The sequence below is a fragment of the Podarcis vaucheri genome, assembly GCF_965113315.1.
Source record: "Podarcis vaucheri genome assembly, chromosome: 9".
NCBI classification, from domain to species: Eukaryota; Metazoa; Chordata; class Lepidosauria; order Squamata; family Lacertidae; genus Podarcis; species Podarcis vaucheri.
The window spans coordinates 61,708,673-61,736,357 of NC_138767.1; the positions used below are offsets into that span (position 1 = coordinate 61,708,673).

At 43.4% G+C, this 27,685-nt stretch overlaps 1 protein-coding gene and 1 long non-coding RNA gene across 4 annotated transcripts in view; one reads left to right on the plus strand and one right to left on the minus strand.

Moving 5' to 3' along the window:
• FRYL (FRY like transcription coactivator) overlaps positions 1-19,291 on the minus strand; it is a 143,102-nt gene extending 123,811 nt beyond the window's left edge. The window contains exon 1 of one of the 2 annotated variants that reach the window (XM_082237969.1): positions 18,315-19,291. The gene's annotated coding sequence lies outside the window, so the exon portion shown is untranslated. The remainder of the gene's footprint in view (positions 1-18,314) is intronic. The other variant, XM_082237968.1, reaches the window with a different exon arrangement.
• A 2,208-nt stretch (positions 19,292-21,499) lies between these two features.
• LOC309540939 lies at positions 21,500-24,187 on the plus strand. Of its 2 annotated transcripts, none has more exons than XR_014223547.1 (2): positions 21,500-21,599; positions 23,031-24,187. It is a non-coding gene; the product is annotated as an uncharacterized lncRNA (long non-coding RNA). The 2 variants fall into 2 exon arrangements; XR_014223548.1 differs by having other exon boundaries at positions 21,500-21,585.
• The last annotated feature ends 3,498 nt before the right edge of the window (positions 24,188-27,685 follow it).

Genomic DNA, 27,685 nt, shown 5'->3' on the forward strand with positions numbered 1-27,685 from the left:
ATAAAAAGTAGACAAAAGCAGCACTCAGTTGCCTTTGCAGGATGGAGAAATTTGGAGGCAAGCATTTCTTAAATACAAGCATGTGACTTGAAAAAGTGGCCAGCTAACATTTCTACCCATTGTAACAGAACAAACTTTCTGCACTCATCCCTTCATCATCCAGTCAGACAGTAATAGTGCTTGTTTGGTACTCTGAAAGCCTCGTATGATGAGCAGCATAGGGCTATGCAGGCACTTCTGAGCCATTTATGTTTCTCTGTACAAACTTCAATAGTTCCAAGCCTCTTACTCTTTAATATCATGACTGTCTTCTTTAAAAGGGAAAAAAACCAATAAATTTACATCTATTTTTATTTGGCCACCAGATGGCAGTGCAAAATACTCAATGAATGAAAGGTAGATCTGTCAACGTACTTCAAGTGTTACCTTATGTTTAATAATTATTTACTTTGAGCCCCTAAAAGCCTAGACTAAAATACACTTTCTGAAATTAGGTTTATGATTTGAGGACAAAGTACTAATACAAGAGTCTTCAATGGTAGTGCACATGTTTTATATGCAGAAGGTTGAATCTCCAGCTTGGCCTGACACCCTGGAGAGCTGCTGCCTTAGTTCATAGACCAGGGGTCAGCAAACTTTTTGAGCAGGGGGCCACTCCACTGTCCCTCAGACCTTGTGGGGGGCCAGACTATATTTTGGGGGAAAAAATGAATGAATTCCTATGCCCCATAAATAACCCACAGATGTATTTTAAATAAAAGGGCACATTCTACTCATGTAAAAACACGCTGATTCCCAGACCATCTGTGGGCCAGATTTAGAAGACGATTGGGCCGGATTCGGCCCCCGGGCCTTAGTTTGCCTACCCATGAAATATACAATACCAAACTACAACAGCTACAATTGCAAATCTACCACTTTTTATTTCCTGTTTTAACTACAAAATGTTTTCAGTATTTGCCCACATGCTTCTGAAATATCTAGGTTACTTTTCCACCCCTAACTAAAGCCTACAATCTCCATGGAACTGCCCTACTCAAGAAGGATAGGTTCTGATGCAGAATGTTTTTGGTACCACAAGAAATGTTTTTAAAGGTTTCTCACTAATACCGTCTTGAGTTTCATAAGAGTTTCCTCTTATTGCTTGTGCTGCACCTGCTATGAGCAAGCAATTCCACATAATGTGCTTCCTCAAGAAGTGAGGCAGCGTCACCTATCGTTTGATCCTTGTTTCATGAAATGTGAAATGCTTAAGAGAACTCTTGTGGGATAAACCATGACTAACAGGTATAATTACCACCAATTACCAATTTTCAGGAACACAAAAATAAGCCCAAAAGCAACAGCAACTAAATTCAAAAGGGAGAGAACAAAAATAGAATTAGAGTAATCTTTTAAATGAGAGATCAATTTTAAAGCGACCAGACTTTTATTTTTAAGTACTTCAGTTTCACTCAAGTAAATCATAGAATCATAAATAATGTTTGGATGTGTCCTTAGATCAAGGTCTCAGAGATACTTCTACTTTTCTTCCCTCATCCATCCCTTCCTATTAAGGAAAGTTCTCTTCTCTGTTATGCATTCTGATGTTTTTGCCAGGCAACAGAGAAGCCAAATGTTCTCTCTTTTTCCAAGGAGAAGGGAATACAAAAAACTAAGCATCCTGAAAACAAGTGTATAAGAGTACGATTTTGATCACAGCAAACTTTGCTACTGCTAAAATCTATATCAGTTCTGGAACATTTAGTCAGTTTCATATCCACTTTTTAAAAAGTCTTACAATCTTTGATTAGACAAGGATATGTACAAAAATATTTACAAGAGATGTAGACAGCTGGTGGCAACTTACAGAAAGTCTTTCTGTTTCTCACACACAGAAAACAGTGCGTATAAGACTATGTATACAGATGCCATAATAGGAATTAAGCATTCCTTTTTTCCTTCAGAACTATTACTTTTATTTATTTGCATTACATTACATGTTTATATAAACTGAAACTTGTAGGATGAGTCAAAAGCTAATTTAATCCACTATCAGTCCTACGTTTTAGTATTTGTACTTACCCCCCTAAAACCCAGATTTTTATTCCAAATCCCTGAATTTTACTAGTTATGCAACAAAAATGAAAAATGGAGAAGACATGGGGATACAATCACTTCATTTCAGATAAAGAAGCAGACTTGGAATATGGATATAGCAAAAAGCTTCACAAATATAGCATTTTCCTCAAATTCAGCCGCATTCCAAGTACTAACAAAGAACTCGTGGTGCAGTATATTGATACGGAAGGGGGGGCATGTCTTCTTCACCTCCTTCTTTGCTACAATATATCCATTTGTTTCCAATTTTCAATGTCAAAAGGGGCTAAAATCTATAAAATTCATAGAAAATCAACGTGCCAATTTGCTCAATTTCTCTAGGACTCCATGACACCTCCCCTGTCCTCCATAATCCCACAAGCAAGGTGTCAAGACCCTAATCCTGTCAAATCACTCTGCCAAGCCTTTCCTCCGGGCAAGGCCAGGTGGCAGACCATGCATACATGGACCATTGTCTTCTCATCAGGTACTCAGGATGTGCTTATCTGCACATATCTCCAGCTCTGCATATTCCCCCCTCCCTCCTCCATATGTTAATCCTGTGTGACCCAACCTTTTCTTAATGTATTCATGATGTAATCTGTGTAACCCAACCTCTTCTTAATGTATTCATGATGTAACTGGGATGTATTTTGCACTGTATTCTGGGACATGGAGGGAAATTTCAAAAGTTCATGTCACCCCTTTCTCGCTGTTCAATCTCGTCTTGAACCTGTTGCGCAATAAACTTGGATCTTCTGCAGTTTGCTCCTGTCTCCGGCTGAGCTCATTTTCTTCCACAGGGACCCGCGGACTTAGTCCGACGAGCTGGGTGGCAGAGTAGCCTCGCACCCAGATATAAAGCCACAAAGACAAAAATCCCATTTGGCCTGCTCAATTGGTGACCTCTCTCGGGCAAATCTGCACATACTCCTGTGAGCTGGAAAGCTGTGTGTGCTGCAAAGAGTTCCTTCAAGAAAGGGCAGAATACATCTGTATTATATTCCCAAGACAGAAATTCTAGTTAGCTCCTAAAACCATCTACATTATGTCTGCAATTTTACATCCTGCTTTTCCAATAGGACAAGTTCTTAGCTGCCATACAGTAAAGAAAATTGTTTCTACCCTGGGTTGGGGTGGAGGGAAAAGAGAGAAAAGGGAGGAAGGTAAGTTTACCTAACTGCTTGGCCGCATACTTGTTGTCACCTGGATGCAGTCACACTGTTTGGACAGGCAGCCAAACACAGCAGATGTCTTGGAACCAAATCAGCCCTATGAAGATTGGTGCATTTACAGTGAGACGAAAAAACAAGAACGCAAACATCTGCTTGCAGCTACAGAACCTGAAGATAGTACAACAGTAAAATTGTTACCCACTGTGAACACACTCACCCTACCACCAGCTCTGTTCACAAGTCTTCATAAACCTGCAATCAGATATGACTGTAGAGCAAAAGAAAGCAAGAGTGCTCATCACAAGAAGTGATGCCTCCACCCATGGCTGTCCCATCTTTTTTCTCTAGTTATTGGTCTCCTCTTTTCAATTCTGCAGTCCCAATATTCATTCTTCTCCTTCATGGATCACTGCCTTGTCGTGGCGAAGGGGCTTTAATAACTCAGAAAAGCTATGAGCTATGCCGTGCAGGGCCACCCAAGACGGACAGGTCATAGCCGAGAGTTTAGACTAAATGTGATCCCCCTGGAGAAGGAACTGGCAAACCACCCCAGTATTTTGCCAAGAAAACTCCATGGACATAAAAAAGGAGAAGCTTTGAGAAGAAAGTGAGTGTTTCCAAGGCATGCTCTGGTTCATGGGATCACGGAAAGTTGAACACGACTAAGACGACTAAACAATAACAACAATATTCATTCTGACTCTTGCTCGTACAAGAGACATTCCATATGACATCTAAATAGGGCTAGGTGGAAACAGCTATTTTGCTGGTTAGACACAACACAAGTAAGAGCTGTTTGCAGAGATCTAACTATAGCTACCAATAAAAAAACAGAAACCTAAAGCAACTGGGTTTTTTTATTAAAGAAGTTTAAATACACAAAATATTTTGTTTCTATAATTGTAGTATCTTGGACATTCTGGTTTAACAAAAAATTATGGTAACCAAAAGCTAAAGAAAGGATAGTTCTAAAATATGACTAGTATAAATAAAATTCACATGGCATTAAATACAGCATTCCTATGAAACCAAGAACAATACAGTTATTGAATTGGGCTACTCCCACTAAACAAAGTGTAGCATACATGCCGATTCCCTCCCTACCCCAGTATGAAGGCCCCCTACGTGTGCTGCTGTTTGTTGCCCAAAGGAAAAACCAAGTTTTTTCGATCACTAAATGTTCCCCTTTCAAACGTTGCCCCTGTTTTGGAGCCAGTGCTTCCCTAAATACTAAAGTAATTCACAAAAACAGAGTAAGAGAAATGCATTCTCACACAATACTGGACTAGAATCATTCAATGAAGCTGAATGCTGTAACCTTCAGGACAGGCAAAATACTTCTTCACACAGCACATAGTGGAAAAAAATAGAATTCACTACCGGAAGTAGCAATGACCACCAACTTGGACAGCTTTAGAAGCAGATTAGATAAAACTTATGAAAGTTAAGGCTATCAATGGCTATTTGCAACATGCTACTTATAGAATGGGAAGCATTATGTCTCTGAATGCAAGTTGCTGGGGAACACAAGTTGGGAAGAATGCTGTTGTGCTCATGTACTGTTTTGCAGACCTTCCATAGGGATCTGGTTGGCCTCTGTGAAAAGGGAATGCTGGACAGATAGGCCTTTGCTCTGACACAGCACAGCTCTTGTGACAACTTTATTTTTAAAAATCAAGATTACAATTAGCAGATAGAAGTGTCCAACAAAAGGCCTTTGTTTTGATCTACTGAGCTGTAATCCTTGTTAATGACAAATGTTAGTTAATGGAGCCAAGCCTCTGAGATCATTATACATGCACCAGAAAGAGATGCTAAGAAGACTGTATATGTCAGACTGTAAATAAGGGGTGCCTTTCTTGAAAGTTTAGTCATGTAGAAACTTCCTAGACATAGGAAAAACACATTGCGAAGAAAGGCTGTAACCCTGCTGTATTAGTTTGTGTTTTCTTTTAACAGGGGGGTGCGTTTTTTGAAAAGTGGCCCTCTGTCCACAATCCATCATCTCACTTGAATCATTCCAGTCCATTCCTACCTAATGAGTTGAGCCTAAGGATGCACACGTAAGGGCATCATTGAAGGATGCCTTGCACATGTGAAACCACAATCATAGAACAATGTTTTAACATATCACTTCAAAAGCAACATGAGTACAAATGACATGTTCCAACTGCGAGCTGAATTATGCAAGTGCCAATCTGACTAGCTTAAAACATTTTGACACATCTTACTGTTCTTAGATTCCAGAAACAGACATTTCCACCCCCAAAATAAAAAACCCTCAAAAAATGTCTTCTAAATACACTCAATAAAGTATCTGGAAAAGCAGAGTTGAGACAAGCAAGCTTGTTACTCTGCATTCTGCCCTTCTTACAAGGAGGACTGAGAAAAGTTCACAGCAAGTTTGTTAGCGCAAGATATTGTGATTTGCTCAGGGCTATCTAATGAGCTTCACAGTCATTTTCAGCATGTATTTCCTACATTATATATATGCCTCCAAAGGCCTGTGAAGAAACAGCTGTTCAGAAGAACCTCAATAGCAGAGGCACTTTTGCACATCTATGGTGGAACTGTGGATGACTGAAAGGCATTTGAGGGGAAATAAGCAAGAAATTACAGAAATAGTAGGTTCTGAGAATGTTATTGGGCAGTGAAGAATACCACACTGGCCAAGGGACTTTTGTCCTGGTTGCTCATATGGTGATAGATGCTCAGTTTTAATAGCAAACATGTGGGAAATAGATACTGTACCACCAACAGACCTCTGGAAGGAGAAGATTTGGAATGTAATGATTATGAATAAAATAATGATATAAGCAGCTATAGGAGGGAACTATGCTATCAGTGGAGACTCTTTAAAGGAAAAAAAATGCTTACCATTGTGTGACACTGGAATCAAAACAAACAGTAATTATAAATATAGTAAGTACAGCTGTATATATACTTATGATTATTGTGTATTATGAAATGGGAAAAATTAAAGAAACATGCCACATTGATTGCATAATCTCTGAGCTCTGTAATCCCTCAAACAGGCAGTCAACTTTACTTAGAGAACATTTTCAGAGGCAGAGAGAGTGATTTAACCATTTTCACTTGATTGAAAGAGGCCTAGTAGCCTACAAATTATTGCATGTGAAAAATATGGTGACTACATCTAAAAAAACAACACCATACACTAAATTGATGGACAATGATTCCAGCTTACATGAGGAAGTTTCAGGCTCTGAAGCCAGCTGGGAAAATATTCCACAACCGGTCGGCAACTGTGTCTCAGGAGAAAATGGAACTACAGTATATTCTATTGCCTTTCATGGTCACTATTTGTGATGTACCACAATGATTTCTCTGGAATGCATTGTGTCCCATCTGACAGCACAGATAAGAAAACTATGACAGGATTTCCTATATGAATACTTATATTCATATACAGTGGTAACTCTAGTTGGGGACATGATCCGTTCCAGGGTGCCATTCGCACTCCGAAAAGTCCGCAACTAGAGCAGCACTTCTGCCCAAGCGCAGAGTGCAATAGAGCGCTTCTGCACACACATGCGTGGCAAAACCCGGAAGTATACACTTCTGGGTTTGACGCGTTTGCAAGCCGAAACGACGCAACATGAACCTAACACAACAAAAGGTATGACCGTACTTATATATCAGGGGTGGGGGTTTTTCCCCCTGACCAGTAGGCCAGATCTTTATCCCCACACCTGTGAAGGGCAAAATTTAACATATAATCACCTGGCATTACTATGACAAAGGGACTTTGGAGGATGGGCTGTTGGAATACCTTGTTGCAAGAAGTCCCATGCTGCTCTTCGAACCTGTGATTTTCAAAGGTTCAAGAAGCAGCACTGGGAGGGAGACGTGAATAATAATAATTTATTATTAGCATCTATTTCGTTTCTATAGCGCTTTACATTTTAAAGGGAAAAAATCTCAAAGTAGTTTAACACACATTAAAACATCAAGTGTGAATACTTGTTAGCCACCTTTTTCCTTTTTGTTACTCACCCCCTCCTGGAGCAGAAGAACAACTGGGAGTCCACTTTAAGCTCCCAATTGCCCCTTTGAAGACCTGCCCATAACTGCCCCACCGCACACCATGTATGACATCTGCTGTAGGGTGAGCATGGGTTGCCCAAACTGGCCAAACTCGGAGGCATGCTGGGCTGTGTTTTGCTTTGGCCCAGCGGTTCTCTAACCCGGTCAATAAGGTAACAAATACCCATATAAGCAAATCATACTCAGCCTGACAATAAATACTAGGATAAGCATTGGTTATGACAGATTCTCATCACCTCTCCTTCAAGTGTTATTTCCTCTGCTTCAGAGATGAGCCATTTCTGCTTCAGTCAAGGTTAAAATGAATTATTTAAGAGTCTGAAAACCAATGACCCTCTCACTCCCACCCCATTTCAGTTTTCAAGAGCAGGATTGTAGATCAAAGAGAACATTCCAATTCATTGCTTAGAGGAAAACAGTGTGTACAGTTAATGCTTTGGTAGCCTTTAATGATAGCTGAAGAACAGTTGCTGAAGTTCCAGTTTAGAAGTTTTAAGATCACATGTAAAACTATACAGTAGTAGGTATATCTGGAAAAGACATTTATTAATTTAGGGGTGGTGGTTGTTGTTTACAATCAAGTGGTATATGAATTTTATGAAATAAATACATAAATAAAATGAAAGCTTTTAGGACACAAGTAGCTAACCTGTGGCTTTTCTGATCTCAACTCTAGCTACCACAGCCAATGTTCATCAATGATGGGAGTTGTAATTCAGCAACATCTAGTGGGCCACACCAATATAAGGGGAAAGCAGAGATTAATACAAAGTAGCTATAGTTATAGAAGATTTTTCAGGGGGATATACCAATGTAAAACCATTTGTGATCAACAACAAATGATGCAAGCCACCTGGAATGGAGCTATCATGATATTTTTCCAGGATCCAAGCTTGTACTTTCACTATGTAAGAGGAGGTAAAAAGATGAAATATTCTTGGTCCCTTGCTGGACAAATTTAGGTTACAAGAAACTGATATATTCAAGGCTAGAAAGAAAGAGGGGAAATATATATTTTTAAAAATTAGTAAAGAGTTCCTCTGAATTTCTTTATATCCTGTCTTCTTGTCCTAATACTACTACTCTCAAGGTAGTTTCAGCTTAATTTGATTGGTCAGCTGGTTTGACATAGACAGATATGTTTTATTCCACTTGCCATTTTCCCAAGCAGCAAACAGTCTGTCCTCTGTCTAGTTATATTCTACCTAGCAATGACCTCATCTGTTTTCTTTCCATTTACTCAATTCACAGAGGACCACAAAACCACAGTAGACTGTATAAATCCCTCTATGGAGATAGTCCTTAAAATAGGCTGAAGAGAATGTATATCTATTTCATTCAAGCAGTTATACATTATGGAATGTATAGCTCACGACTGGCTTCAAAATTACTAAGAAAGCATGTTATTTTAATAATAGAGGTAACTAGGAAAATATTTTTTCCTGCAGCCTCTTAGAAAAGGCATTTAATTTTATATCTTTTAAGGTTAAATGCTTTACATAAAGCATTCAAGAAAACCAATCAATGGTAAAAGGTTAACGGACCCCTGAATGGTTAAATCCAGTCAAAGGCAACTATGGAGTGTGGCGCTCATCTTGCTTCAGGCCTAGAGAGCTGGTGTTTATGACACTACAAGTAACACCTACATTTTTAAAACCATGCCTCACTAGTGAATCACTGGAAAGGTTCAAGAGAGCATATTTCAGACTCCATGTCAGTTACAAACTTGTTTTAACTTGCTTAAGCTTCAGGGCTTCCCCCTGTTCCTCTTCCCTACTAGGAGCCACAGCAAGTGTTTTAAATGTTTAAGACTTATTAATTTCACACTGGAGGAGACTCAAATGCATTTTAACTGCTCACAAAAATTCAAGTCTCAGCATGCAATAACAGGGTATTTCTAAAAAACAAAATATTGTCAGTTATCATAGTCTGAAAGTCTACAGATGTAAACAAAGCTGTATTCAGAACAAGTTTTATCAGTGTTCTGATGCAAGAATTTACTGGTTTCCTTTTAGAAGTAAACAATGGGAAACCAGTCAAACATGGGAAGCCCACTCCCTCTTAATCATCCTCCACATTTTATGCACAATTGATTCTACTTCCTGATTAGAGTTGTCCAGAAGAACAAGATAAAAATCTGTTTTCAGAACACACAAGATAGGCAATAGTAAGAGGAGAAACAGAGTTCACAAAACTTTAGTAATTTGCTTTTTGTAGCATTGAATGGGGCTATTCTAAACTAGTTATTGCAAATGGTGATACACTTTCAAAGTGACAAAGTGCTTTCCACTGAAAATACCACAATAGGGTGAGCATTTTTGCCATCTTTTGTTTGGATTAATTCAGAAAAATCCTATGAAAGTTATGCAGCTTATTTAAAGTTGCAAGGAATTATCAAATTTCCCCTGCAAATGTTGCTACAGTGTTTCCCCTCCAATATCTCTCAAGCAGTAATGATAGAACTCATAGAAATTAAGAAAGAACTCTAGGTACCAACTTGAGTCCTCTAGAGCAGTGTTTCCAGTGTTCAAAACTCCCATTGTTCTAGGCGCATTTTGCAACTGGGAATGTCATTAGTGCAAGCAGTTTCTGAGCTCTGGAGTGCAGAGTGGAAGGAAAGGAGGACCTTTTTCTGCCTCCCCACTTCCAGCTACTCTCTGAAGACTGGAGAAGAGACCCTCTTAAGAATATTAACGGGGACAGCAGGGGAACAACTAGATCAGGGGTCAGCAAACTTTTTCAGCAGTGGGCCGCTCCACTGTCCCTCAGGGGGGCAGGGGGCAGCTGCCTCCCAAATAAGTAAAAATCAATACAAATCAAAACAAATCAGAGGTTCTGCCCCTCTAACAAAAGCCTGCCCCCCTAACAAAAAGCCTGGCTACACCCATGCCCCCACCCGTCCTACCAGTTAGAAAGGTTTTGTTTAAATGTTTTGTTTGTAAATAGAATTTAAATGTTTTGCTTGTAAATAGAACATGTTTTATTCATAATTTATATAAAATGCAATTACATAAAATGATAGGAACATAATGAAATATTGTTGAAGCAGAAAAACAGAATCATGGAGCTGGAAGGGACCCCAAGGGTCATCTTTCTAGTGCAACCCCCTGCAATGTAGGAAACTCAGCTAAAACATCCATGATGCCCCCCCAGTTGTGAAACACTGCAGAGCAGACCTTCTCAACCTTAGGTCCCCATATGGCGCTGGACTTCAACTCACATCATCCCTAGCCATCAGGGCAGTGGCCAGGTATGATGCGAGTTGTAGTATAACCAACCCTACGGACCCAAGGCTGGAATGGCTAATTTATAACTTAACTGATGTGTGCACTTTCCTAAACTTAAGAGGATACTATCCCAGCCTAAAAGATATATCGTATTTTTCGCCCTATAGGACACACCGGCCCATAGGACGCACCTAGTTTTTTTTGGGGGGGGGGAAATAAAGAAAAAAAATGTATTCCCCCCCAGCCGCGGGGCTGGGGAAGCCCGAGCTTTTAAAAACGCACCTACCGTAGTTTTTAGAGGAGAAAAGGATATCTTCCCGAAGCGCGGGGCACTCTGCTTCAGCGTGCCCTGCGCTCCGGGCAGCAGGCTGCTACCCACAGCCTAGGGAGCCCTGCGGGAACTCCCACGGGCTCCCCAGGCTTGCTGATAGCTTCCTGAAGCCTGGAGAGTGAGAGGGGTCGGTGCACACCGACCCCTCTCCAAGCTCTCCAAGCTTCAGCAAAAGCCTGCATTCACTCCATAGGACGCACACAGATTTCCCCTTCATTTTTGCAGCTATTGGCCAGTTGTGGCCACACTGTTTCATGAAAAGGGAAATAAATGCAATGCTTGGATTAAATAGAGGATTTAAAATCGTACTCCTCTCTTCATAGAATCTCACTACCATCCCAATTTCCAAATTCTTTAAGTAAGAGTGCTATTAAAAACACCAATACCCTATGCATCATTTAAGCCCACCATTCCCCCCCCCCATCTGTATACACTCATCAACTGAAGATAGCATTTCATGCATCTAATGACATTGACTCTAGTTTGTAACAATGCCCCAATAAATAGTGGTGGTCTTAAAAAGCACTTTTAAGGCTCTCTGTTCTTGTTGCTGCTAGACTAACATAGTGATCCTTCTGGAATCTGTGGGTGTTATCCAAATACTCAAATACTGGCTATCATTCATTATCATTTACATATGTCATAACTTTTATTGGCTAATACACATGACTGCTGAATTAGTCTATCATGTGCCCAAGTGCTTTCGTTGAAGGCCCAAAAGTGTTCCTTAAACCTGCCCTCCCAAGTATGCCATTGCCTCTGCTAGCATTAGGACCTGCTAGATCAGTGCTGGGCCCAGTGGCAGCCTAGGCCCTATTCTGGAAGGTTCAGAGCACAATCCACCCCAGCACCTAGTGGATCAGGGACTTTGGATGTTGCTGAGGGGCACAGGGCCCATTGGCAGCATTGGCCCAGCTCTCCAAGGCACAGGGTGAAATCCACCCCAGTGCCTAGCCGAGTGGGGTCATCTGGTGCTGCTGACTTGCATCTAGTAAATAACTAAGTGTCTACTCAAAAGTATTAAAACCAAAAGGGGGGGCAGTTGTGATACCTTGAAAATTCGAAATGCCCATCACAGCCTCAAACTAAGGCCAGGACAACGAGCCTGACTATTCCCTAAAACATACCAAAACTTCAAAAATTCATACGAAATCAACAGTTTGTCCGATTCTCTCAATTCTAATGGTGTATTACTCCTAAAGGGAAGGCGGATCCAAGCTACTGCCTTCCTCCATAATCCCCTGAGCATATGGTCAAATGCTCCTCACTCCTCCACAAGGTGTGAAATCAAACCCCACAGTGGGGGGCAGGAGGTGTTCATGAGCAACAATGTTCCAGATAGAAATCCACTGGTAGAGTGGATTGAGACTAGATCCTTTGAAAGCTCACAAACAGGAAAGCCTAGAGGCCAGAGAAATGTGTAAATAATTTTATTATTCTTGGGAAAGCAGATACTTTAAAGGTGTTGGGAACTAGGATGGGTGACACATGTTTCTCCATGCCAACCATGCCTCTACTGTGACATATCTGCTAAGGCAGTGTTTCCCAACCGGTGTTCCGCGGCACACTAGTGTGCCGTGAGACATTGGCTGGTGTGCCGTGGGAGGGAGGCGGGCGAGTTGGGCGGTGAGAGGCGGCGGCGGCGAGGATCCGCGTCGAGCCGGGGGCGGCTCTGCGGTGGTGGTGCCGAGGTTTCTCTCTCCATTCTCTCCTCACACACACACACAGGAAATAACACAGGATCAGCTGACAGGACCCAGCCAATGGGGCGGCGGCGGGGCAGCGCGTGCAAAAGGGAGGAGCGCGAGACAGCGGACGAGGAGGAGGCTGGCATGTCCGGGCAGCAGCAGCAACAACAGCAGCAGCAACTCCCGGCGACGGCTCCTCAAGCCCCGGGCAACCCTACTCCCTCACCGGCCTCGGCCGCCCTCCTGCTCCACCCGCCACCGCCTCCCCCGCCGCCGCCGACCACATCGGCCTCGCCGCCGCCCCCTCCTCCGCCCGCTATCGCCACCACAACAGCCGCCGCCGCCTCAGCTGCCGCCGTCCCTCAGTCCCTCGCTCTGCTGCCTCCTCCCCCCCCAAGCTTGGAGGTTCCCCGGCAAGGGGGAGGGAAAAAAATTGAAAACTTTCACTTTCGTGCATCCCTCCCGGCGTGACGCTGCGCACTGACGTCACGGGGCTGTAATGGTGGTGTGCCGCGAGATTTTTTTCATTAAACAGGTGTGCCGTTGCCCAAAAAAGGTTGGGAAACACTGCGCTAAGGGTTCTTCCTCCATGCTAAGGGTTCTTCCTCTTTGGTGTTTGAACCTTTGCTGCAACAAATAAAGATCCGGTCTACTGTCTGCCAATTTGCTTCTGTAACTTGGCTGGAGACTCCTTTTGCTGACCAGAGGGACCCGCAGGAAGTGGCAGCCTGACAAGCTGGGCAGTGGAATTTTTTCCTGATTAGAAGAAAGCTGTACTGAGTTCAGTGGGTCTTACTACTAAGTAAGGGTGTGCGGCGCTATAGTGTTTTATCTAAGCCAGACATGTCCAAAGTCCATTTCGGGGGCCTAATCCAGCCCGCTGGTCGGTACAATCCAGCCCCAGTGGGAGTTTATTTCCTGGGGTTAAATTGTAAAAAAGCTCAACAACTTTGGGGGGGGGATCATAAAAAAGCTCAACAACTTCAATTTTAAAAAAGCCCTCCACTTCATCAAATCTGGCCCTCTTTGAAAAAAGTCTGGACACCACTGATCTAGGCAGTCAGGCCTCCTCCAGATGACAAGATCTTTTTGCACCAGGTTAGTGAGGATCACTTGCTTCTTAAAATTCTCCCATATATACACAATTCCCTGTGCTCCTTTTGGACTGTATCTGTGTCAGATAACGGGGGTCAAATAAGAGTTGTTTACATTTTATAAAACATGGAAGATGGATCTCCCTTGGAAGGTTCTGTACTCTCCTACCTTGGAGGTTTCCAAGCAGAGATTGGGTGGCCATCTGTCATGGATGTTTTAGCTGAGTTTTCTACATTGCAGGGGGTTGCACAAAAAGATGACCCTTCCAGCTCTGTGATTCTATGATTACATGTTTTTCTGCTTCAACAATATTTCATTGTGTTCCTATGACTTTATGTAATTGCATTTTGAATAAATTATAAAAATTATAAATAAAACATGTTCTAGGTAAAAAGGTAAAGAACTCCTGGACGGTTAAGTCCAGACAAATAATATTATTATTTTTTACTAATAATTTATTATTTATATGCTGCCCATCTGGCCAGGCCTCCCCAGCCACTCTGGGTGGATTCCAACAGAATATTAAAAACATGATAAAACATCAAACACTAAAAACTTCCCTCAACAGGGTTGCCTTCAGATGTCTTCTAAAAGTCAGATAGTTGTTTATTTCCTTGACATCTGATGGGAGGGAGTTCCACAGGGCATGTGCCACTACCGAGAAGGCCCTCTGCCTGGTTCCCTGTAACCTTACTTCTCACTTGGAGGGAACTGCCATAAGGCCCTCAGAGCTGGACTTCAGTATCTGGGCTGAACAATGGGGCGGGCGGGGCGGGGAGACGAGACACTCCTTCAGGCTGAAGCCATTTAGGGCTTTAATGACTCAAATATTCTTTAAAATAATTGGTCTAAACAAGGCTTCTTTTCTCCCTCTCCTCAATGGCCTTAATTTAACAGAAGAGGAAGAAAATTATATTAAAGCAACTACATATCTATATCAGATGACATTAGAGAAGAGCAATTTGTAGTTTTTATCTCCAGTAGTTTCTTCCCCATCTCCACATACCCTGCATCCAAAAACAACAACAGCAGGAGAATATACAGTGGTACCTCGCAAGACGAAAAACGCGAAAGACGAAAGAGTTTTCCGTTTTTTGAGTCGTTCCGCAAGACGAATTTCCCTATGGGCTTGCTTTGCAAGATGAAACGTCTTGCGAGTTCTTGCGGGTTTGTTTCCTTTTTCTTAAAGCCGCTAAGCCGTTAATAGCCGCTAAGCCGCTAATAGCCGTGCTTCGCAAGATGAAAAAACTGCAACACGAAGAGACTCGTGGAACGGATTAATTTCGTCTTGCGAGGCACCACTGTAAGTATCTCTGCAGTTTTCCAACACTTGGTGCTCTCTAACCATCTATGGAGATTCTAAAGTTTTTCTACATAAACCTATGTAAGTTACAATAGTAGTGAAGTATTGCAATATAGTAGCATACTTGGGGAAAGGGAAGTCCACCAGAGTACAAACCAGGTTGTCCTTACTGTAGCGCTTATTGTCTGGATACTTTGTTTCAGATGTGTTTGTTTACAAGTACAGAAGTAACAAATAACATGGATTATTCTGGATTATTCCTATGCCATTTGCCACTGCTTGTAGTACAAAATGCTCAGCGTTAAATAGTGTATTATTGGGTAATAACTCTTCCTGTTTCAATAGTTCATCTGCAGTATCTCACAGACAAATTAACTTTCTTCAACCTCTGAGGCCATGTGTCACTTCCTTCTGAACTTTTGATCAGAGCCCTGGCAGTCCCAGCAAACTGAGCAAAGCAAAGGGGGCAGGAGAAGGGCTTAAGCTCTCCAACACAAACATATGAAGCTTGCAAAATACAAGGGGAGGAAAAGAAAATGTGCTACTTATGTGACCTGAAAACAATGGGCATCAGTACAAAAAGTTTGCATCTGGAATGTGTAATTTGTATTCCCAAGATGAGGGCGCTTTACAATAGATCCTAGAAAAAACAAAAATCAGCAGTCTCAAGAAAACACTTGCTTTTCTAGCCAAACTTCAACTCCTTTGATTTGTGTTTATCTAACTATGTACCATGTATTATTTGAAGATAAGATCACCCAACATAACTTCTGACACAAATATCAACATATTGCTTGCTATTCCTATTTGCGTACAAGTAGAATTAAGATCAAGAAACTAGCCCCCACTGTCCACTAAACAGCCATGTCACAGCCATGAGATCAGGGATTAGTTAATTCCAATTCAAAACAAGCTTCTCAAGCCCATATTTGGAAATCTTCAAACATCCCTAAAGGTGCCTTACATTTCATTTAACTGTCATGAGGCTTGCTAGCACAACAGAATGTTTCTTTTCCAGGAACCCACTGAGAAAGCAGCAATGCTCCACCATGGCAGATCCTGGAGCCAGTTTTCATTTTATATGGGCAAAGGGTAGCTTGGGTTTCAGAGGGAAAATTCTCCTGCACTACCTAGGGCACCGGGGACTGAACCAAAGGCATCTTGTGCTGGCATAGGCATATGCTCACACTCTGCACCCTTCCTTTCAGCAACAGTGACCTGCCTGCCACCTGTCACCCCCTTGGGCTTCACACCCACTAGCAAGCCGAAGTGTAACTCCCACAGCTATCATGTAGTGGGGTTGTCATATAAGATGTAACGGAGGTGCTGTTTGTAAAGTGGAAAAAGCGGCCAGCTGGAAGAATGGTTTAACAGCAAGTGAAGGATGTCAACTGGACTCAGTCTAAGTAAGAAATGATGCGGCTATGCAAGGAAATAATGATCATATGCTTGGAACCAGAGCAGGAAACCTGATTTTAAGAAAGTGCATTAAATTAATTCAATTGGTTTGATTTGTAATAATTTGGAAAATTAATTTTAAAAATTAGGGAAAAAGTAGTACAGTTGTCGTAAGTCTGGATTTTCCTGGATACCTTCAGAATACTGCAGTCGGCAGCAGTCTGGGCAGAAATCCGCAAAAAAATCTGACTGTACGTCAGCCCATGTCGGCAGTGCCGCTTCCCCACAAAAATAGCTCAAAAACAGCATATTTATTTATTTTTAGCGATTTTTCAAAAAACAAACCAAAAACACCACACCTCAACAGCTTTGGGCAAAATGAAAGAAAGCTCAACAACTTTGCCCCCCCCCCCACCTCCAGCTTTTCTGTCCAGATTGTCGCTGTGTGAACTATGGCAACCCTATTACATAGCCTCCTTCGAGGCACCAAAGGGGAGCAGCTGGGCTCAGGTGCTGAACTCTGCAGGGGCAAACCGAGAGCCGAAGAGTGGTTACACCCACATCCTTAGGCACAAACCAACCCCTCTGCAGCACCACAAACCCAACCCAGTGGTGTAACGTTGGAAAGTGTCAATCACTTCTTCTACCTAGGCAGTTATCTTTCCACAAGGGCCGACACTGATGCCGAAATCTAGCATTGCCTGAGCTCTACAAGTGCAGCTTTCTCCTGACTGAAGCACAGAGTGTTTGAGGATATTCGCAGGGAAACCAAAATGTATGTTCACAAAGCTACTGTACTACCAACCTTACTGTACGCTTGTGAAACGTGGACCACATATAAACGCCATCTCCAACTCCTCAAAAGATTCCATCAACAGTGCCTCCAAAAAAATTCTACACGTCACTTGGGAAGACAGGTGAACTAATGCCAGCTACTGGAAGAAGCAAAGATCCCCAGTGTTGAAGCGATGATTCTTCTTCTGCGTTGGACTGGTCGTCATGTGCAGATGCCTGATGATCATCTTCCAAAACAACTACTGTACTCTATTCCGAACTTAAAAATGGAAACGTGCTAAGAGGAAGGCACGCTCGGCAAACCCTCACCGTGATCAACTCCCGCCCGAAAACCTATGTCCCCACTGTGGAAGGACGTGTGGATCCAGAATTGGCCTCCACGGTCACTTACGGACTCGCTGTTAAGACCGTGTTCGTGGAAGACAATCGGCTACGAGTGATCGCCAAAGAAGACACCCACATCCTCAGGTTACAGGGGTTTTTGTTTTTTTTTTGCCTGCGCGCGCGTCTCTTTCCCCATCTCTTGAAGGAAGCAGGGCTAGAAGCGCCCCGCCGAGCGACACTTACGAGAAAGTTGGCTGCGTGGGTGCCTCCCTCGCGGGAGTGGAAGGGAGGAAGAAAGAAAGAAAAAAGAAAGAAAGGAGCTCCCTCCCGGGCAGGCAGGCAGGCGGCTCCCGAAGCCTCGCTGCGGTCGACCCCCTCCCCCGGCCCGGCCCGGCCCCCCCCCCCCGCTCTCCTCCTCCTAGCAGCTGCGCTTTCTCCTCCGCGAAACGCCCGACGAACCCGCTACCTGCTCTGGGAGAGAAAGGGCGGGAGATCGAGAACCCGCGGTGCCCCTTCTTCCTGGGTTTCCCTCGAGTGGGAGGAGGAGAACCGCCGCTCAGAACGCGCGCGCGCGCACACACACACACACACACACGCCCCTCGGCGATAAACAAAAGCGCCTCACAGCAGCAGCAGCAGCAGCAGCCTGAGGGAAAGAAGCCGTTGCTCGCGCGCGCGCGCGCCCGGCCTCGTTTCCAGAGAGGGTCTCGCGCCGGCGGCTCCGTTTCCGTTGGGACCGGGAAACCGCCGCCGCCACAGAACCCCTCGCGAATGGCGCTCAAACCACAATCTCTCTCTCTCTCTCTCTCTCGGCTCCTCAGGTTTCCATACCTGCTTAGTGGTGGCGACGCTCCTGAGGCGCTTTCACCTCGCCCCGGTTGGCGGAGGTTTCAGAAGCAGCCCGGACGTTATAGCCGCCGCCGCCCCGAAGCTACTTCATCCTGTCGGCGACCATCACCGCCCTCCCGTCACGGCGACGCCTGCTCCGCCCTCCGCTTTGAAAAGGATTCCGCCCGACAGTGGCCGCTCAGAACGGCTCCAATCGCCGCCGCCTCCCGCCGCCTTTATTATCCCGACTCCTCTCTCTCTCTCTCTCGATAACTCGCAAAGCCCAGCTCCTTCTTCTCCCCGCCCTAACGCCACCCTCATTGGCACGTTCCTCTCAAACAGGAACAGGCTTCCCGGGGGTTGGTTGGCCGGGCGAAGCGTCGCTCTCCCGTGCCCGCCTCCCGCCTTCATCCTCAGTGGCTACCTCGGCGGTAAGGCCCCGGCTCCGAGCCTATGCGCCAAGGTGGGCGACCTGTCCGGCCAATCGGCACGCCGAGGTGGTCAAAGCTCCGCCCTCCCCCCACGCTTATTGGTGTGAAGAAGTCGCTTCCTCTCTGTGGGAGTGGTCAAGGTGGACATCAATCTTGGTTCTGTCCTCGGGAGCCCCGAGAGGGCTGAGAAAGACCGCCCAGCTGTTCAGCGTTGATGCGGAGAATTCAGGGGTTTTTTTTAGGCCCTTTAAATCTCCCCTCGTGAGGTTTTTCCTCGTGGGCCAAATCTCTGTTCCATTTTAAATGAGAAAGGTGGCGCTGTTCCTTCAGGGGGTTTAAAATGCTATAAATTTCACATAATTTAGATTTAGGGATTTATATCCCACTTGTTGATTGTGCCTTGGACCCGTCTGCACACACACTCTGCTTTTCTCTTGCAGCTGAGCAACATTGGTTTTTTGCGTGTACCGCTTGATGCAAGTTGCTTGCAGACAGGAGCTTAATATTTAAAACTATTCATTTAAATATTGCTACGCTGCACTCTCATTAAAACGCACACACAAGACCGTGTATTAAAAATAATAGTACAATAGCATCAGTAAATGTTGGTTGGTATAAATAAATATCAGTCTGTCACTTTTAGGACTATGATCCCATGTGCAGAAAATGTCCATGCATGAGGAACACAAATCCTATAATCCATCTAGAAGCACCCACAAAGGCTAATCTGTACCCCACCTATTATTTCTGCCTGTTTGTCTCATTCTTTTCCAGAGCTGAGGTTATTCTGCTGTCCATGTACTGGTGATTGTGGTGTGCTGTAGCATGCTAGGAGTGACTTAAGCCTGAAAAAAAAAGTTTTTCTACTTTCCCATTTCAACTTTTCCTTCATATTTGTTGGTGGATGTGCTTGCTGACCTGCAAGTTATCCACCATTTTCATTACTGGTCTTCCATTTCTCTGCCTTTGGCAAGTGGGAAGACAAACCATTTAAAATACTTTTGGGTGTGTCATTGGGCAGCTGTGAAGTCCTGCAGAGTATCAAAAAATGCTGCCTGAATTACATTGGGGAAGGTAGCGGAAGTTCGCATTGCTGAAGGGAAAGTAGATTCAAGTCCACCATACAGCTTCAGGCTGTAATTCTGCTGGAGAAGGCCTCAATTGGAGTGGCGACAGTTAAGTGTAGACCCAATATCAGTGGTTCACATTCTGGAATTCACTGGAAAATGTGCAATGGTAGCGCATTGTGTGGGTGGGGAATTTTCTTACATGTATGGTGATGTTTTGCTAGATGCTGCTGATTGTCACACTCCTTCTTCCATCTGGGATGCTGCTCACCTAGTATTGTATGTAAGACTGCACACACAAAACATTTGCAACAGTTGTAACATACCTTTTCATGTGGGGTGATTTTGTCTGCCTGCCACAGAATTGACTGATGTACTTGCCAGCAATTCAACACAGATTTCAATCATCAATCTTACTTTCTCCTCCCAAGTTTCAGGCATTCCGTTCCAAGATGGCGGCGCCTTCATACACTGCAGCTCTGAGCTCCCAGTACCTCACCTACTCACACACAAAACTTGTAAACATCGGGCTCACAAGAAAAATAGATAAACTAGAGAGTTTCAAAGGTCCCACTGTATACTAAACTGCATAGTAAGACCTCCAGGATCTGCCACTGTATTCTGCTCTGGTCAGACCTCACCTGGAGTACTGTGTCCAGTTCTGGGCACCACAGTTCAAGAAGGACACTGACAAACTGGAACGTGTCCAGAGGAGGGTGTAGCAGGAACCCCCCCACCCCACCCCAATCATTCTGTTTGTACAAACTTCACACACACTCACACTCACACACTACATACGCCACATTTCTGTTATAAATTCATAGAAGAATCAACCATACATTGGATTTGCACTGTTCCATTTTTATTTTACTCCATATGACAAGGACTATCAAAGGGGGTGGCTTGGTTCTGGTCAGCCATAATCCCTTCACCATCCCAGCACATCCACAGGAGCCCTGCCCAGTTGCTATGTCAACCCTGATGATCCCAGACAGAAGACAATCAGGATCACAAAGAACTTGCATATGGGAGTGGATTCAGCATGGACTGAAACAAAGGACAATGATCAGATCTTCCCTCTGGGGGCAGGAAACTGCAAACTCCCCTTTGTCTCCTGGAAGTGACTCATGGGCAGGGGGAAAGCCAGGTGACAGGACACTCAGGTTACCACCACAACTCTTCCCTCAACCCCTCCTTTCTGTAATGTATGCATGATGTCAACCCCTTCTGTAATGTATGCATGATGTTTCTGGGGGTGGGCTTGACCTAGAGGATGGGAATTTCAAAAGTTTTTATAAGGTCTTGCACACCATCTTTCTGGGTCTTTCCTCTCTCCTGCGAGTGAGGGGAACACCCTGTTGCAACAGTTCAATAAAGGCCAAGCCTACAGGCTGCTGTTTTGCTCCAAGTTATCCTGGTTGGTGTCTTTGTTTTTGTTCAAGGGAGCCCTCGGATTTTTCCGGCAACAAGGGCAACCCAAATGGTCAAAGGCCTGGAAACGATGCCTTATGAGGAACGGCTAAGGGAGCTGGGCATGTTTAGCCTAGAGAAGAGGAGGTTAAGGGGTGATATGATAGCCATGTTCAAATATATAAAAGGATGTCACATAGAGGAGGGAGAAAGGTTGTTTTCTGCTGCTCCGGAGAAGCGGACACGGAGCAATGGATCCAAACTACAAGAAAGAAGCACTGCCAAGCGTCTTCCTGGCCAACATCAGATCTCTTGTCCACAAAATTGACGAATTACAGTTGCTGATGGCAGCAAACAAGCTTTTTTGTGAGAGATGTGTGGTAATTATTACAGAAACTTGGCTACATTCAGCAGTACCGGATGCGGCAGTTGAGCTGATAAATAATTTATCACTCTGATAGAAACAGTGATTCTGGTAAAGCTAGGGGTGGAGGAGTTTGTATTTACATACACAATGGTTGGTGCGTTAACAACAAAGTAGCTTACAGGTATTGCTTGTGTTATGTACTGAGTTGAATAGGATCCAAACTGCAGCAGTCTGATTGGTCCTAGAACAATAGGATCCAAATTGCAGCAGTCTGATTGGTCCTAGAACAATAGGATTCAGAATGCAGCAGTCTGATTGGTCCAAGAACAATGCAGCAGTATGATTGGTTGGCAGGAACCACCCAATCATGCTCCAGATATAAGTGAATCCACAACCTGATTGGCTTACAGTAGAATTCCAGAATTAACCAATCATGTGCAGCCCATTGTGTAAATAATGTATATAAAGCAGATACTTTGAGGGGACTTTCATTCATTCCTCCTCACCACTATGAGCTGAATAAAGAGCATGAAATCACTTTGCGACTCTGAGTATATTTCAGCTCCCCAGATCTAGAATTGATGGCAGTTACATGTCAGCCATTTTATTTGCCTAGAGAAGTAACTGTCATAATTATTATAGCTGTTTATATCCCATCCGATGCTAATGTCAGTGCTGCAGGGTGTCACCTTCATTATTATTTTTTAGTAGCCATCAGATGTGCAGACATTAGCTCAAATGTTTGTACAATTTGATTGCAAATTTTTTTTCAAAGTTGTTAATGCTTCAGGGATCAGGTGGGAGATGACTGCATGGTGTCTCAACACATCAATACGGTGCAGAGAGATTGTGCAGCAAACTTGCAGAACCAGTTTTCTCTGAGCTCATTTTTGGATAGGAATTGTTCTTTTGCACAGACGACAGTGAGCAGGTCTCAAAAGTGGCTCCATTACTATACTCAAATAATTGTTTGTTTGTAGCCCAAATAACTAGAGAGTAATCATTACAGTGTAGTGCAATTATACATGTCTTTTCAGAAGCAAGCCCAGTTGACTTTAGTGGGACTTAGGGTAAATAATGTTGAGCCTGATTTGAATGTATGGTGTTCAAATCGAATAACAAAGTACAGTGGTACCTCGGGTTAAGAACTGGAGGTCCGTTCTTAACCTGAAACTGTTCTTAACCTGAGGTACCACTTTAGCTAATGGGGCCTCGCGCTGCCACCGCACAATTTCTGTTCTCATCCTGAAGCAAAGTTATTAACCCGAGGTACTATTTCTGGGTTAGCAGAGTCTGTAACCTGAAGCGTCTGTAACCTGAAGCGTCTGTAACCTGAGGTACCACTATAGTAAGTAATAATTCAAATGACCTGTTTTGCTCTGAGAACGTATGCATCAAAACTTAAGAGTACCCAACATTCATTATTTGGTGTTAAATTTTTTAGAAATCAGGATCTACGTGGATCTCCTATTGGTGTTCGGAGTTAACATGCTCACAGAAGCTAAACAGAACATTGGATCCCTGTTGGAGGAGTATACCTGGAGGTTGGTTTAAGTGAGGTTAGGAAAATAAGAAAGCTATATTTATTGATGGAATTACATGCTCGAAAGGAAATATCCTTGTTCTAACTAAGGTGCAGGTGGCAAAAACCCCCACACAAAAAAACATGCTTGCTCAAGAGACTCAAGGTGATTCATTGCAGGGCCATTTCTAAGAATGGGGCTCACATTTTGGGAGAACGGGTGGTGCTGAGGGTGAGATGTATCTCTTGTGCGTGTGGTCCTATGGTATAGTGGTTAGCACTCTGGACTCTGAATCCAGCGATCTGAGTTCAAATCAAGGTAGAACCTAAAATTTGTATTTGGAGAGCCAGTGTGGTGTAGTGGTTAGAGTGTTGGACTAGGACCTGGGAGGCCATGGTTCGAATCCCTGCTCAGCTATTAAACTCACTGGGTGACCTTGAGCCAGTTCACTGTCTCTGAGCCTAACTGTCAGGTTTCCAGCTTGATAACACAGTAAGCGTAGATAATGAAAAAGAGGATTTATTGCAGAAAGAAACAGATAGCTCCAGACGGCTCTAACGAAGCCTCCTGTGCCATTACTCAAGATGACCCTGAAGAAGAGTTCTTCCAGCATCTCCAACAGATATTGAACTTACGACTCTGATGTTTCTTGTTTTGCTTCTGATCTAACAACACCCCCATTCACCGACTCTATGGACTTATTAGATTAGATCCAACTTCTTCCAGGTCTAAGAGGGGTTTGTTTGCGTCTGATTGTGCTTCCACCAAGCTTTGGCTGTGTTCCAGCCTGCTCTCAGCTACTGCCTTACCATCCGGCTCATCAAGGTCAGGAAAAGCCAAAGTCTGCAACTGCTGGCTATCTCCTGCCTGACTAACATCAAAGCCTCCCTGTGGTTGGCTGCTTTCTGCATTTGGCTGCAAACCCTCACTTTGAGCTGGCTCATTCCTGACACTAACCTACCTCACAGGCTTCTTGTGAGGGTGCAGTGGGGAGGAAGAGAACCATGTATGCCACATTCATCTCTTTGGGAGAAAGGTGGGATATAAATGCAATTAAATAAACAAATGTTGAGGAAGTTTGTCAGCAACATGCCTGTGCTCCAGATTGGCCAGTTCCTTGTGCATTAATTAATTAATTAATTAAGTTTATAATGAATGATTTTAGAGTGTTGTTTATGCTGTACTTTTGTACTGTTTTATTGTTGTTAGCCGCCCTGAGCCCGGCTTCGGCTGGGGAGGACGGGATATAAATAAAATTTATTATTATTATTATTATTATTATTATTATTATTATTATTATTATTCCTTCCATTTCTGGGCAAGGAGGGGGTGCTGGCACTGCATGGCGGGGTCATCAAGAATGCTAAGGTGCAGCTTGCATTCCTGTGATTATGTTTAAATTGTTTCTGTTCACTTTGTTCCCCCTCTGGTCTTGAGCTAAGCACATATTGGTTGTTCTCCAAGCATCTCTCTGCCCCTGCTATAATTAGAATAAAGACTGCCATATACTTCAAAGTATGGAAACACTTCCTTTCCTTAAATAAAAACAGGGGGGTTGCTTCTTTTTCTGCGTGTTTTGCCAAGATAATGTCAAATATGCAGATATTGTCCTTTGCCAGAAATTATTCACATTGTTTCACTGAGATAAACTACTGAATTTCCCAGGCTTCGGCTGTAGGTTTGCAGGAACTTCATGGTTTTGAGAAAGTGCTTTTGAAATCTTTTTTCTTATACAATTCCTCACAAGGGAACCACACAAGTTTTGTACTTTTTCATCACGATTTGCTACCATGTGGGTGCTTTTCATGCTCTTATCAAAACTATTTATAGTATCTAGTATTATTGGAATGTGATCTTTCCAACAAATCAGTTTTTTTATTCTAAAATATCCAGATGTTCCTCGGGCTACAAAGTCCAGACCCTGAACGTTCTTTTGATAGTTGCATAGAATAAATAATTTCACCATGCTGCTTTAACCCTTATAGTGCTACAGTCATCACATACAATGGAATCTGTATGGACAGTAACACCATTTAATTAAACAGATCCACTCTTGAGTTAGTGCTTTCAGACTTGCAGCAAAAGACTTCCACTTAATAAAACATAACAGAAGATGCTTGTTTCACAATTAGCATATTAAAACTATTTTGGAAATTCTTGAGTCATGTTCATATCAACCACATCTGCCTGCAGTTTTCTTTTTCATACTATTTATAGGTGCTCTGTAAAATCTGACATTGGATATTATAACTAGTTCCTTATTGCATTAGATCCAAAACTGTTTTACTATGAGAAAGAGTAGATTTGGTTGCTTTGAAAGGGACATTTATAATTTGCTGGACCTGGCCAGTCAATCCTCCCATTCTTGATATTAATCCCCAGCAGGGCAAATAAGAAGTTGGCTACATTTTTCTAAGTACCTGATACATGTCATCAAGCCTCAACAAATGAAAGCCATCCCACAGTATAGGACTAGGTCTCTGAGCATGTTAACTACATGCAATGGAGGCCGGGTTCCTACAGATGTGAGCAATTGTATTGATGTAAATTTTCAGTATCCACAAAATAGTTGATGAACAAGTCACAGTGGTCCCTTTTATCATCTTGTGGGTCAGACTAGAGAAGGCCAGGGACTTCCTATAAAAGTTATCCTGGACAGCATTGATGATAATGCAATATTGGCAGAGAAATACTGCTTCTACATTGCCTTTACCACCATAGAATGAGCTATAACATGAGCTCTGGCTTCCTTTGAATTTATATTTTCCACATATGTTCCAGTTTCCATGCTAGGAGAAACTTTACAAGGATATTTAAGAATCCAGCTGGATTGATATGTCTTTATATCCATGAATCCATTAATATACTGTTTGGAAAGTTTATTGTGTGTTGCACCATAATGTAGAATTATTTTCCTACTAGCAAACAAAATGGCATTCATGCTGGAGGAAACTTTCAAAGTCTTCACAAAATTCTGAAAGGAGAGCTTTTCAATTGCTGTGGAGGAAAACTTGGCGCTTGTAAATCAGGAAAATCTGGCAGTCATAACCAGTGTACTAATTTGGTTGCCTTGTGAGTGATCTGAATCCTACTATGTGGTGTTTTGGTCTTAGAACAGCATGCCTATTGTATTCACCACAAAGGCCACAGGAGGCTGCTGCCCCCACAGTGACCAGATCAACATTTTAAAATAAAATATCTTATGGAGCAGTTAAGTGTCCCCCTTGCATTTACCCAGAGGCAGCAGCCAAAATTCAGGATGGCAAGAGGGATATATAACATAATAACATAATATTGGGTCTTTTTCACATTTTTTCATGGGTGGGGTACATTGTGGAACTCAGAATCAACACAGCTCGCTCAAAAGTGGAATGGGCTGTTGTTTTGCAAATAGTGTGACTTGGACAATGGACTGAGCTGAGCACAGAATGTACTGCTGCTGTCCTCATCGTGAACATGCCACGCCAAGGGTGGAATCCCAAGCTAGTTGTCAGCCACTTGTAGGGACAAATCCACTTATGCATTAAAGTCTTTTGTCCACAGTCAGAGTTCTACAACCTGCCGGATGAATGGACCCACATGACTTTCGCAATCATGCACTTTTACCAAAGCCTTGTCGCTTTCAGCTTTTGTAACTGCTTGCCTTTTGCCATTTCTATATCTTAATTTTGTCTCGGGGAATTTGGGGAGCTATATAGGCTGGCTGCCAGACTGTAGTGGGAGTGGGGGTGGGATGGGAAGGACCGTAAGTTGAAAGATGGGAGCAAAGAGGAGAGTGAGCAGTCCTCTAGGCCACTTGGCTCAAATTGGGAGGGTAGCGGTGGAGGTGAGCAGGAAAAGCAGCCAGGTTGGCAGCAGTTCTTGCTCCAGGCATTTTCATCAATGGCTAGGGCAACTGTAGAAAGAGATGGGTAATCTTCAGGGCTGTTTCCATGTCCTGTGCCATCTAGCCTCCCCTTGGCTGGTGGCCTAGTAGCAGCACAGCGGATACCAGCTTCAGCCAGTGATGCTGAGTTCTTGTGCATTTCTCTGTGCTATCTGTCTCTACTGTCCACTTTTTTCTTCATCTGCTCTAAGCTGTCTTTCCACTGACCCACACTAATTGTTAAGTTGTGGGTGAACATATCAGACGACACAGCGATTCTTCAAACAGCTCTTGTTTATTCACAGGCCAGAACAGAACTGAACTGAAGGGTTCAGCCAACCTGCTTATATAGAGCTCCAGTACAACACAACTGTAACAACTTTCTGTAACTATCCAATCACTGAACGTCACTTTCGATCCCTTATTTGCATATGGGGACCTGAACTATCTACAGTATCCCCCTGCTGGTCCAGGGTGAGAACTTCAGTACATAACACTAATGTTCATGGCACTTGTGGGCTCTGCCATTGTCGGGGACTAGCTGGATACTGCAGAGGGAGCACAGGGAGTTTTGCTTGGAAGAAGGGATCAGTGATCTGGGGAAACCTGAGACAGCTGGGAGATGAGAGCCAGTGGCAGGAGAAGCTGCAGGATTGAAATGTGAAGAACAGGTGCAGGAGGTGGGAGAGAGAGGTCAGGCAGTTGTAGAGT